The sequence below is a fragment of the Vipera ursinii genome, assembly GCF_947247035.1.
Source record: "Vipera ursinii genome assembly, chromosome: 1".
NCBI lineage: Eukaryota > Metazoa > Chordata > Lepidosauria > Squamata > Viperidae > Vipera > Vipera ursinii.
The window spans coordinates 257,788,087-257,801,960 of NC_139512.1; positions in this window are offsets into that span (position 1 = coordinate 257,788,087).

Consider the following 13,874-nt stretch of genomic DNA (forward strand, 5'->3'; position numbering starts at 1 on the left):
ATGTCGCACAACATCACGTGACATCGCGAGTTTGACATATCTGGTCTAAGTTCTGACCAAGCACAAAGTAGACATAATGAAAGTCACTTTAATACTTTGGGGAAATTAAATAACATATAGCCAGGTTTGGTAGGCTAAGCAAAATTTCAGATAGAAAATATGATAAATACAAATGTTGAGAATGTAAATATTGACTACATGTAATAGTTATAGTAGAGAATTATAGTTCTTATCATATCCTATTTTTTTATAGGATGGAAATAAAAATGTTCAGTCCCACAGATTCCTCCTCTAACACAAAAATGGACAGTGGAGCTAATGATGGTACTTAATTTATATCTGGAAATCCTAAGCCAGGTATTTCTAAATTACAACATCTGATACGTGTCTTCACTGGTCATGCTACTTGAGTATACTAGAGTCTAAAGCCCAAAAAGATTTGATAGGGCAAAAGTCTCCTTATGCTATGACATAGGAATAGATGAAAGAGCTGCTGAGGTTATTGGACAACCAATTCATCCATTTTGATGATCTTAGGAATAGTTGTGTCTGGTAATTTTTCTTTGGCTTTTTTGTTAAGAGTTTCTAAATATAAACTACCAAATTAAGGGGGGGGGAAAAGCCATGTATTTAATTTCTAGTAAAGCACAAGGCTTGAATTTTATCTAAGATATTGTACTTTCCTCCCATGTATTCCTTCATCTAAGATGTGAAAAAGATTTGGATGAAAAAATGGAAATTATTTTTTAAAAACACACTTCAGGTGAGCAAAAGGGGGATTTATTCATCCTCACGCTCACCCTGGATGTTAGGCTATGTTCTTCTTATCTATGGGGAAAAAAGGCTGAGGGATTGTCTATTTAATCCACCACTGATCTGAACCAATTGGTTTAAAGTACAAGGAAGCAAACTTAGGCTAAACATCAGGTGAAACATTTGACTTTATAAGCTGTCAGCTAGTAGAATAGACTACCACTTGAATGTGGTATGTGCATTTTTTGTGTGAAGTGTTCAAACAGAGGATGGGTATCGTTTGTCAGGTGGTGGATTATCCACTGAGCAGCAGCTGCAGTAGACAACATCTGTGGCCTCTTCCAAGGCTATGATTTTAATTTTGGAGATTAATAGGGAGTGAATACAAGTAACGCCATACCCAAGACCCAAAAAGTATTTCAAACAAATCCAGCTACTTCAAAAAGCAAGGCAAACTTATTGCAGTAACTTTTTGAATCCTAGCCATCTATTTCCTCATTCACTTCCTCTTGCTATTGGACAAGTTAATAATTTCCTAATAGTAATTAAATTTTTCATAATATGTAGGAATCTTAATTCTTAGAAATACATTATGAAAAATATACCAAAGCACTCCAGTCTTTCCAAAAAGATAATTCTCTCTGCTCCCCACTCCCACTTTGGTGTAGTGGTTAAGGCACCAGGCTAGAAACGAGAGTGAGTTACAAAACCAGCTGGGTGATCTTGGGCCAGTCACTCTCTGTCAGCCCCAGGAAGGAGGCAACAGCAAACCACTTCTGAAAATCTTGTCAAGAAAACTGCAGGGAATTGTCTAGGCAGACTTCAAGAATCAGTACTGACTAGAAATCTCTCTCCCCCTCCTCTTTCACACATGTAAACACACATATTTAATTCCCTATGTCCAGAAACTGTGTATAAAACAAGGTATACACTAAGCAAATAACCCCAAAGTTTGTAGAAGTACTGATATAGGTTGTTTATTTTCTTTAAAAAAAGAATCCAGAAGAATGCATAGAATAAAAAAAATCTGAATAGGAATACGCTATAAGATCTGTTACACTTCCACGTAAAATAGGCAAGTATAGTAGCAGGATCAGAACTCTGACAACTTATAATTTACAACCAAATATATGCTGAATTTTAGAACTTGCCATTCTCCTTGACAATTTGTTGTTTTTTTTAAAAAAAATCTCTCAAAAACAACTGACTAATGAAATCAGGAGCCTATTCCTGTAACATATAATGCCCTGAGCTCCACCCAAAATTGTGAGAATAAACCTTTATTCACAATGGGATTTCTTGCTCTCTTTTCTTGTACATGTCCAATCTTACAGAGTGCCATTAGTCCTCAGGCTATGACAACAATTGGGACCAGGATTGCCATTGCTAAGCAATACATTCATAAAGCATGATCATATGACCACATCACTTAGCAACGTCAATTCTGTCAGTCCCAGTTACCATTATTAAGCAAGGACCTCCTTGTGGGTCCGTATGGAAGGACCTCATATCATCGTGGCTTCCAACTTCTTGCCAGCTTCCCATTGACTTTGCTTGGAGAACGTTAGCAGGGAATCTCAGATACTGTGATCACATGACCATAAGAATACTGCCATGGTCAGCGCTCCAAGGACCTATCATAAGTCCCCTTTATTCAGCACCATCACAGGTTTGAATGGTCATTGAATGAGTGATTAAAACCGAAGGACTACCCGTAGATTGAAGGTTTGTGGAGAACTGCTGGAGATGTTGTTGTCTACTCTGTTTCAAGATAAACTTCTTTGTCCAGAACACCATATAATTTTTATTTCATGTGGATTTGGAAGTAACAGAACATGGGCCACTAGGCTATTTTTGTTTGGTTAAAAATATACAGCGGGATTTATTTTTAGCAAAACTTACTTTAAGGATGGAAAAACAAAAATACAAACAACAAATACAAAATCAGGCCACTTGGCTGTTTTGCTACTTGTTTATGAAATAAATTTCCTTCATGTCCTAGGGACTTCCAAATTACTACAATTAAACTGAGACCTTAGGCAGAGACCTGAGAAGCCATAATTCCCAGTGAACTTAATTTAATGCACCAATTTTGGGAAGTAACCATGGGGTTTCCTGTTTCCTTTTGCTCACTACCATGCTTCCCAAAACTACATTTTCTTTCTTGAATATAACAAACCAAAACTCCACCGTCTACATCACTACATCATCACTGGCAGTTCTCAGACGCTGAACAAATTACGGTCAAGGGTGTGATCCAGTTTTAAAGGAACATGTTGCTTTGTTTTGATTTGACATGAAAATGTTTTCAGAATATAAACATGATTTTTTTTTTACTTCTCAGGACAAAAAAGTTTGTGGATTAGACCAGCTTTCCTGATAGGAAAACCTGATATAGAAAGAACACATATAAATAAGCTAATTACATAGTAATTCTCTCCAATTATCCAATTATCTGATGAATGCTCACTTTGCAAAGAAGCAGGCTCACCACCTGTTTATAGCAACACAATGGTAGTTTATATGGCTTGAAAAAAATAATTGCAGAGGGACTTAGGGTTGATATGGCTGGGATTATTTAAAATGTGTTAATGTCACTTTGATATTATTTGGAGGTGGCAAACGAGGGCATGGCTACTTTAGGCTTACTTCACAGTAAAGAAAGAAAGGTTTGCAGCAAGAATGTAGTTAATAAAGATCTTGCTATTAACTTCCATTCCTCTCAGAATATTTTGTTTCTGATGTAGGGAACTTTGAGATCCACTCTGAAATATCCAGAGGATTGTAAATACTTCCTTACTGGAACTCAGATGTAACCGTTTTCAATAATGCAGTGAATCAAATGATGATTAGCCTTAGCCTTTCTACAGAGTAACATTCCTTAAGGCAAGATGGAAGGACTCTCCAGATACTGTACTGATAAACTACAACTGGTCTAAATTACTTGGATGAATCATCCTATATAATGTAGCCCACTTACCTAAAGGATGGACTGCTGGCATGAGATAGACATCTCTTTGGAGAGAAAACTGAAGAAATGTGGCAAAAGAATGTTGAATTTGATCAGAAAAAGAAATAAAATGCAGAGAAAATGCTGGATCATGGAATTACCATTAGAAGTAAGATGTTGGTAATGTGATATGCTTTCTACCCGATCTTAAAAAAACAAAAACAAATCAAGTGGAGGAGATGAGGATGCCAGAACAGGTGTGTTAGATGTGCTCTTTATGCACCTGTGACACTATAAAAATGATTAGAGCTTCAATTGTACAATTGTGCTGCCACTCTGACTTTTTTTTTTAACCATACCCTACCAATACCCCTGGACAAGTAATTGGAAAAGCTGAGGGAATGAGGTTTTTTTTTTAATCTCTGAGATAAAATAGTTAAGGAGAAAAGATCATACTCTTCAAGACTAAAATACAGGACCTATTTTATGTTCATCTTGGAGGACAAGAAAATGGAATTGAAGTTATAAGGCAGGGGTCTTCAAACTTGGCCCTTTTATGACTTGTGGACTTCAACTCCCAGAATTCCTCAGCCAGGCATGCCTGCTGGGGAATTCTGGGAGTTGAAGTCCACAAGTCATAAAAGGGCCAAGTTTGAAGACACTTGTTATAAGGAGATACATTCCAGTTGAATGGCAAAAACAAACAAACAAACAAACCCAACTCTTCCTAATGCTTTTGACAGCTGAGTTCATAATACGAGGATATTTATTTATTTATTTATTTTATTACATTTATATACCGCCCTTTCCCGAAGGATATGGTGAACTGTCCTTCACTAATCTATTGAAGCAGAGGATTAAGACACCTTTAATTTATTCTGAGTTGAATTCATAAATATAGCATGTCTCATATCCTCTGGCAACTTTACGATTCTATAAAATCCTAAGAGTCTTAGGGAGAGCTGCTAATGGTGAGGAATGCTAAGAGGAATAGTTGACGGACACATGGAAGCTACAGATTGCCCCAACTATCATAGAGTAATGGACCATCTGTAGCCCCTTCCTCGATGCTTTAGCTTTTGGAAACCTATATCTCAAGATTGAGAGCTGGGGGCAGTGGCTTGGTGTAATCATTAAGGCATCAGGCTAGCAACCAGAAGAGCTTGAGTACTAACTCTGCTTTAGTCACAAAGCCAACTGTGGTGATTTCCATCAGTCTTTGTCTCTCAGCCCTTGGAAAAAGACAATGGCAAACCACTTCTGAAAAAAATCTTTCAAGGAAAACTGCAGGGACTTGTCCAGGTGGTCTCTGAGAATTGGATGTGATTGAATGGGAGAGAAAAAAATATCCTAAAACTAAGGAATGAGGAACTAGAGTCAAGGGTAGGCAACCTTGGCTCTTTTATGACTTGGGAACTAGACAATACATGGCATTGTGGATTATGCCTGAATTTCCATCTAATTTGTTGCAAAACATTGTTTAAACCAATTCTGTGCAAATTTAATGGTGTATCTTGATATCTCTACCTTTGGGATATCTCCCTTTTTCATGCTGTTGCTTTATTTTTGATAGCAGAAATGTTTTCAAATCAGCCTGTATATTATTCCCAGATTAAAAATGTAGGACGGGAGGGAGGAAGATCACAAGAGATTACTAGGTGAAATGTTGAAAGCTTCTTAGCCAACTTTTCCTGCTAAGTATCTCCTGAGGAATGTTGTTCCAAGTATCACAACCCATAAATTGGCTTCCGAAGAGAAGTGCCAAAACTTGCTTATCTCTACCTTGCTTCAGGTATTGGTCAATCTGATGTTTAAAAATGAGTATTTGGCAACAAGCTTTCTTGGTTTGGTCTTCTGTGTTAGAATAAGAAAAATAAAAGATATATATCAAATTGGTCAGTAGGTGGTGCACAAAGGTTTTCAAAACATTTATTACCTTAGTAGTCCTAGAGTTGCTGGCTTTGTCATCCTCATTCAGGAAATTGCATGTTGAGTGTATCTTTCCTTAAGTTAAATTTATCCCTTTTTATTTTATATACTTTATTTTATATACTTTATATACTGTGCTTTACTGGCACAGAGGAATGATACATAGTTGGGAAGAAAAATAAATTGCATCTTTAAAATTGTTAAGCTGCTAGATAGTTGTTGGCTTGTATGTTTCTTCTGAAAGCAAAGGAATTTTTTGGGAAGAAATAAAGCAACTTCAGCAGAACTAACCCCCCTCCCCTGGCTTCCTCAGTGATACATAGTCCAGGATTAGCAAAACCATCATGGATCTGGCTTTAAAATGATATTTCTTTAATGGCCCCAGTTATTATTGTTTTTTTTAATTCCATCTTAATGGAAAGTTTTGTTAAACATTACTACATATCTGTGATAAACTACATGGAGGATTTTTTTAAAAAAAATCAATATATCTAAAAGCCACGTGCAACTGTAGAATTGTGACTGCAATCATTCATTATCAGCTGTAGCAGGGAGGCACCCAATAAACAGTCCAACACCCACTTTGAATATCCTAATTGACATAGTCATTCCAATATTTCAATAAATGAATCATAATGATTTCATAGCAGTCTTAGTTGCTTATTAGTGTTTATTGTTTGAAACGTACACCTAACAATTCTTTTCCTGAATGGTGCACAACCCTATTTAGTTAATCCAGTTTATGTCGTAGATTAACTTGTGGGAAATCAAATTTTGGAGAGAAGAAGAAATTGGTGATTTATCATTGCAAATGACAAATGTTTTTTTAAAAAAAAATCAGGGAATGTTAGTGATTACAAAACAAACCAACAATCCCACAAAACCTGTTGGTTTAAAATCAGATTTTAATTTTACAGATAAAAAACTAGAAGTGACATGTTTTATAAATTACCCTTTGTACACTCATAGAATCTCTTGGGAGAGTACATAGAGCTGGTTTTGCAACTTCATTCTTTAGCAACATCAATCTCCCTTCCACCAATATAGTCTCTATACCAAGAAGCTGAAACCAGTGGGACAGGGGCAGGGAAACACATATGATTTGGTCTCCATCTTCTCCAAGAGGCCAAAATGTCACCAGAGGTGAAGCTTGGGAAAAGAAAGTTTGTCTCCTGATGTCATTTGTTCTTTTGGTAGAATCAAAGTGAGTACCTGTTACTGGTCCCAGCTTCTGCCAACCTAGCAATTCGAAAGCACATAAAAATGGAAGTAGAAAAATAGGGACCACTACGGTGGGAAGGTAACAGCATTCCGTGCGCCTTTGGCATCTAGTCATGCCGGCCACATGAACACGGAGACGTCCTCGGACAAGCGCTGGCTCTTCGGCTTTGAAACGGAGATGAGCACCGGCCCCTAGAGTCGGAAACGACTAGCATGCATGCGCGGGGGAACCTTTACGTTTACCTTAGAAGAGGATAGAATAGAATAGAGCTGGAAGGGACCTTGGAGGTCTGCTAGTCCAGACCCCTGCTCAGGCAGGAGGACCTATACCATCTCAGACAGGTGATTGTCCAGTCTCTTCTTAAAAAATTCCGGTGATGGAGCGCCCACGATTTCTGAAGGCAAGCTGTTCCACTGGTTGATTGTCTTCACTGTCAGGAAGTTTCTCCTTAATTCCAGGTTGCTTCTCTCTTTGATCAGTTTCCAACCATTGTTTCTCATCCTTCCCTCTGGTGCTTTGGTGAAAAACCTGACCTCCTCTGCCTTCAGACTCAACGCATTGAAAGAACTACCCTTATGAACACGTAATGAGTGTAATAGAGGGGTTACCTGAATATATAGATAATAAATAACAACAGACATGGTGAACTGGTAAAAATCAATCAAGTTCTCTCCAATTCCCCAAGCAATTTCTTGAATCTTGGTTCCAAAGGCATCTGAATGCTGGGAACATAGAATACGCTTTGTGTTGAGAGGAAAAATATGAATAGTTGTGTACCACATACCTGTCCAATATTTAACAAAATAACAGAGTTGGATGAGATCTTCCAGTCCAACTCCCTGCTCAGGCAAGAAATCCTATATCATTTCAGACAAATGATTGTCCATTCTCTTCTTAAAAACGTCCAATGTTGGAGCATTCACAATTTCCGGAGGCAAGTGGTTCCACTGATTAATTGTTCTGTCAGGAAATTTCTCCTTAGTTCTAAGTTGCTTCTCTTCTTGCTTAATTTCCATCCTTTGCTTCTTGCCTTGCCTTCAGGTACTTTGGAGAATAGGTTGACTCCCTCTTCTTTATGGCAACCCCTTAGATATTGGAACACTTCATGTCTTATTGATCGAAATCAGCAAGGCCAATGGTTGGAGGATTATGAAAACTCCAGTTTAAATATCTTCCAGGTACAAGAATGGCCAAGGCTTCAGACTCATTCTCTGAATGGATCTTTATATATGCTCGGTAGCATCACCCACTGAGAAGAGGAAGCAAACATAAGGGAATCTCAAAATTAGCAGAAAAGGAAAAACAAAAAAGAAGCCCCAAACTGGGCAAAATTCGAAAGAACCAACTGGAAGGATCCTGTTCACTTTATCCAGAATACTTTAGGTTGTTAGGAGGAGGAGGAGGAGGAGGAGGAGGAGGAGGAGGAGCAGGAGGAGGAGGAGGAGGAGGAGGAGGAGGAGGAGGAACAGGAGGAGGCTGAAAAAGGCATGATTAGTTGGATGTGGGTTGGTTAGTGTTGGGCAGGATGGAACAAAGTAATAAACTGCAAAGCTATTTGTTCAGTTTTTACTAACACAAACACAAATCTTCATGTGAGAAAATTTCACATGATGGAATATAGCTTGCTAATTTAGCTTATAAAAGTACCCACCATAGCTCACATGCTATGTGTGTGTATTCATCCAACAAATCCTTTCCCTGGCATTAGAATAATCTTAGGGCACAAAAATGAAGGCCAATGGCAAAGGATTTTATGAGAAATCACTTCTCAGATTTCCTGCCTACATTAACCATCAAACAAGTGAAAACATCAAGCAAATCCTATCTGTCAACTTTATCTTGATGTTTACTAATACAGCTGATAAAATAACTTACATGGATCATTGTTCCACTTTCTAGTTGTTTATATTAATTCTGAAAAAGTCTCTGGGTTCATAACAAAACAAGTGATCCAAAAAAAACTTTTCTTCTTTCTTCTACAAAAAAGGAGGCAATTGCTACAAGACAGACTTATCAGATGACCAAAATACTCCAGGTGTCAGAATCCATTTATATCACATTTCATAAATGTATGGGTAGAATATTGTGTTTATTCTGGGGATTCTGCCATCTCTCCGGGGGGGGGGGGGAGAGGATGGTTACTCAGATTGCAGTAGGCTGTGTTTCAAAGACCAAGGAAACTTTTGATGTGGGGGGGGGGACAGGGGGAGAGAGAGATCTGGATTGCATCTCCATTTGCAGCTGAAAAGGAAGAAGCAATAACAATAAAAACAAGGAGAGTTCCCTTTCCCACGGAAGGGCCTGACACCTAAGTAAGTGATGTGAGCCTGACCAAATGGATGAGGGGAGGGGGCTGAAATGGGAATGCTTTATATAGGATTGAAATGTAACTCTGTTAGATCCCGTCTTGTATTGCCACAATCGATCTCATCCTAGTAAACTTTTCCTTTTTGGACAAACTTGCATCCAAGAGTTCTTATTTCCTAAGATGTGGATTGAGGTGGGTCCTGACACCAGGTAAGATTAATGTAGTTTTTAAAAAGCACTAAAATAATCGCAGAACATTTTTTTTAAAAAAACACACCAAACAATCAGACAATGATAAGAAGTGACACAGCAAAAGGCATCTGTTAGTCCCCGTAATATAAGAACATGCAGCAAATATGCAATAACACTGCACTGAGTAGCTTAAAATTAGTGGAAAAGCAGTATGTGCTGCTTTTCCTGCTGTTGTTTTTGGTTTGTAAGTTTAAAAATTGTCTAGCTGTAAGCAAAGGGAAGTAATAATATAGACCTGTTCTCCAATTTCTCAATATCTGATGGTATGAAGGATGAGAAAATTCATAATTTTTTATATTGTCAGTTTTTCTAACCCAATTCCTAACAGTATGTGGGAATCACCTCAAGAGACAGGAGGGAGAGTTGCCAAGTGGACAACTGGAATGTAAAAAATGTCTCAGCCCACAGAAGGGAGAAAGGTATGGGAAACCTTTGAAAAGGCATCCTTCCTAGTTTTTTTGGAGAGTAAAAGGACAAGAGGGGAGAAATACTTTCAGACTTGCAAGATTGTGTGAAGGTAATCTTACAATAAAAGTTGTTGTTAGTTGCGAAGTCCTGTCCGACCCATTGCGACCCCATGGACAACGTTCCCCCAGGCCTTCCTGTCCTCTACCATCTTCTGGAGTCCATTTTGGCTCACGCCTACTGCTTCAGTGACTCCATCCAGCCACCTCATTCTCTGTTGTCCCATTCTTCTCTTGCCCTCAACCTTTCCCAGCATTATGCTCTTCTCCAGTGAGTCCTTCCTTCTCATTAGGTGGCCAAAGTATTTGAGTTTCAACTTCAGGATCTGGCCTTCTAAAGAGCAGTCAGGGTTGATCTCCTCTAGGACTGACCGGTTTGATCGCCTTGCAGTCCAAGGGACTCGCAGGAGTCTTCTCCAGCACCAGAATTCAAAGGCCTCAATTCTTTGGCGCTCAGCCTTTCTTATGGTCCAACTTTCACAGCCATACATTGCAACTGGGAAGACCATAGCCTTGACTATACACACTTTTGTTGGCAGGGTGATGTCTCTGCTTTTTAGTGTGCTGTCTAGATTTGCCATGGCTTTCCTCCCAAGGAGCAAGCGTCTTTTAATTTCTTGGCTGCAGTCCCCATCTGCGGTGATCTTGGAGCCCAGGAAAATAAAATCTGTCACTACCTCCATTTCTTCCCCATCTATTTGCCAGGAATTGAGAGGACCAGATGCCATGATCTTGGTTTTCTTAATGTTTAGTTTCAATGCAACTTTTGCACTCTCCGTCTTCACTCGCAACATGAGGCTCTTTAGTAGAGATAGTATTTCTGGTTGTGCTTCTTCTCTGAATTACCTCACAGGGCTAACACTAACTCATCTCAGTCTCAACTCTTTGTTAGCATCAATTTTTCTGATACTTGGCCTAGCAGTAAGCTTGGTGAAAGAAAGGGACAAGTGTTGGAGTTATCCCATCATCATCATAGCTTTGTTTTCTAGTTTTGAAGAGGGAAATCTAATCTCATGACCCAGTGGCAAAGAACTGTCATCTTAGTGGAGCTATAAAGAAATCATAGTTTAAGGGCTCTTTATCAACCAGCATTCCTCAGACTGAAACTGTAGATATTCTGGATTGCAATCTGCATTCATATATGTTGGAATGGCAAACTGAATAGTAGTTATAATTTAATTCCTCTGCTTGGGAAAGACTGGATACATGTCTGTGTTTAATTAATTAAGACTTATTAGAAATGGAATAATCTTGAAAGGCAGAGTTTTGTTGTCGTTGTTTTACATTTCTAACTGGCATGCTTTATTATCTCATTTGTCTGTGATTTCTAAACCCCAGTGCTCTGAGACAAATGATTACTGCTTTAAAACAACAACAAACAACAACTAACAATAACAATGATTGTTAATTCAGCAAATAAATGGAAAATGGAAAACTTTATTATTAAGCTCTTTTTAAAATAATTATATTTTTTGTTGAAGCTTTTAAAAAATAAGATAAAGATAAAAAATAAGATAAAGAGCCTTGGTGGAGCCGTGGGCTAATGCCTCCTTAAGTAACACCAGCTGCCTGCAATCAGTGCAGGTTCGCATCCCACCAGGCTCAAGGTTGAGTCAGCCTTCCATCCTTCCGAGGTAGGTAAAATGAGGACCCAGATTGTTGGGGGCAATTAAGCTGACTTTGTAATAATGCTGCTTGGGGTGTGTGTGAAAGCCCTAATAAGCAGGCATATACATAGAATGAAGGCTACTGCTAAGCTTGTAAGCTGCCCTGAGTCTTCGGAGAAGGGCGGGATATAAATGGAATTAAAATAAAAAAAATATAAAACTAACACAAACTAATATAAAATAAGGAAGAGGAAAGAAACCAAAAGGAAAGCAATAAGTGTAAGAAAAGAAAAAGTTGAATAAAAATAGAAAACAAAGATTCAAAGAAGTGGCTTCCAACAGTCTTCACTGTAGCTATAAGTACAATTATATTTTAAGTTCATTTTTTAAAGTTACATCATGATTCTTTTCTTTCTATAATCTATCCTGTCTAATCAAAGTCATAAATCACAAATTCATTTTTTTCAATTTTGCATTTAATTTTTCTTTAATTCAAGCTCAGCTCCTGGGGACAATATGGACCAAGAAGTCCTTGCAATTTTCTTGGCAGGAATGCAGGAGTGTCCCCTTACTGACTTCCACGGTTTCCCCCAATATCTCAGTCTAGCCCAGGGGTGTCAAACTCGTCACGTCACATCACGTGACGTGTTGCGACGTATCGTGACTTTTTCCCCATTGTTGGAGCTGGGGTGGGCGTGGTTTCGGCATGATGCATCCGGCCTGTGGGCTGGCAGTTTGATACCCCCCTATCAACCTGGGACTTCATGGTGGTCTCCCAGTCCAGCAGTAAACAGGTTTGATCCTGCTTAGTTTTCTCAGATCAACCAAGAGAGGGCAAAGCACCACTGCAACAGCAAGAGAAACATTAATATTGTTATTTTTCATTGATATACCATTTTCCATACTAAAACGTGTCCTAGTAGTTACACAGTAACTTCATGGTTGAATGAACTGTGGTGTTTTTTTTAAAATAAAACATCCCCACAGATTCAAATAAAGCTGAAATCAGCTATTCAGAAACACAGAATGTAATAGTCATTAACAAATAAATTCAGATGGAAATAATCCAGGCAGCTCACACTGCAAGTGCTTTTCTTATTGCCATGCAAAGGAGCTTTGGGGAGGGGAGAGAAAATCTTCTCACAGGACTCAGTGGTTGTCACCTGATGCTCTTTCTTTGGTTCTGCAGAGGAAGTTGGTAGCAGCCAATAAGAGCAAGCATCCCAGGTATCTCCTTCGCTTCCATACTTTGTACTGCACTTTCATTTATCCTGGGAATCCTGATCCAGATCTGTATTCCAATCAGCACTCCTGGCTCTAGCAATTTCTCCAGTGCAAATGCGCCTCCAAATGAGGTTAGTTCTCCACAAATCCAACCCAGCTGTGGGTTCCTGAGTCAGAAATACACAAGAAAGAAAGAAAGAAAGAGAGAGAGAGAGAGAGAGAGAGAGAGAGAGAGAAAAGAAAGAAAGAAAGAAAGAGAGAGAGAGAGAGAGAAAGAGCCTATGTCAGAATCCATTTATATCACATTTCATAATTGTATAGGTAGAACAACGTGCTATTACTGGGGATTCTGCCATCTCTCCGAGGGGGGGGGAGAGGATGGTTACTAAAGCGATTTTCAAACAACAGGGGATGTTTTAACGGGGGAAGGGAAGGGGACAGACAGATCTGGTTTGTATCTTCATTTACAACTGAAAAGGAAAGCAATAACCATAAAACCAAGGAGAGTTCCCTTTCCCATGGAAGGACCTGACACCTAGCAACTGACGACAGCCTGACCAAATGGATGAGGGGAGGGGCTGAAATGGGAATGGTTTATATAGGATTGAAATGTAACCTTTGTCAGATTCCGTCTTGTATTCCCACAATCGATTCCTTCCTAGTAAACATTTTCCTTTTGGACTAAACTTGCATCCAAGAGTTCTTATTTCCTAAGATGTGGATTGAGGTGGGTCCTGACAGCCTATTTGGGAGCTAACCAAAGTGTACAGTGAAATTGCCACAAATAACCCCTATCACACACGATTCATCTCAGCAAGTGGATTTTATTGCCCGCACATAAGCCTTACTCTTTCTTTCTTTCTTTCTTTCTTTCTTTCTTTCTTTCTTTCTTTCTTTCTTTCTTTCTTTCTTTCTTTCTTTCTTTCTTTCTTTCTTTCTTCCTTCCTTCCTTCCTTCCTTCCTTCCTTCCTTCCTTCCTTCCTTCCTTCCTTCTCTTACGCCACCCCCCTCCCCCCCCTCTCAAGAGCCGTCTTGGATGCTTGGAGCTGTCCAGGGACGAGTGGTTCTGAAGGTAAGCGGAGGGTTTGGAACACCTGAGAGCCGCAGGAAACTACAACTCCCGGCAAACAATTCCCGAAAGGGAAAGGAGGTGCAGGGGGAAAGAT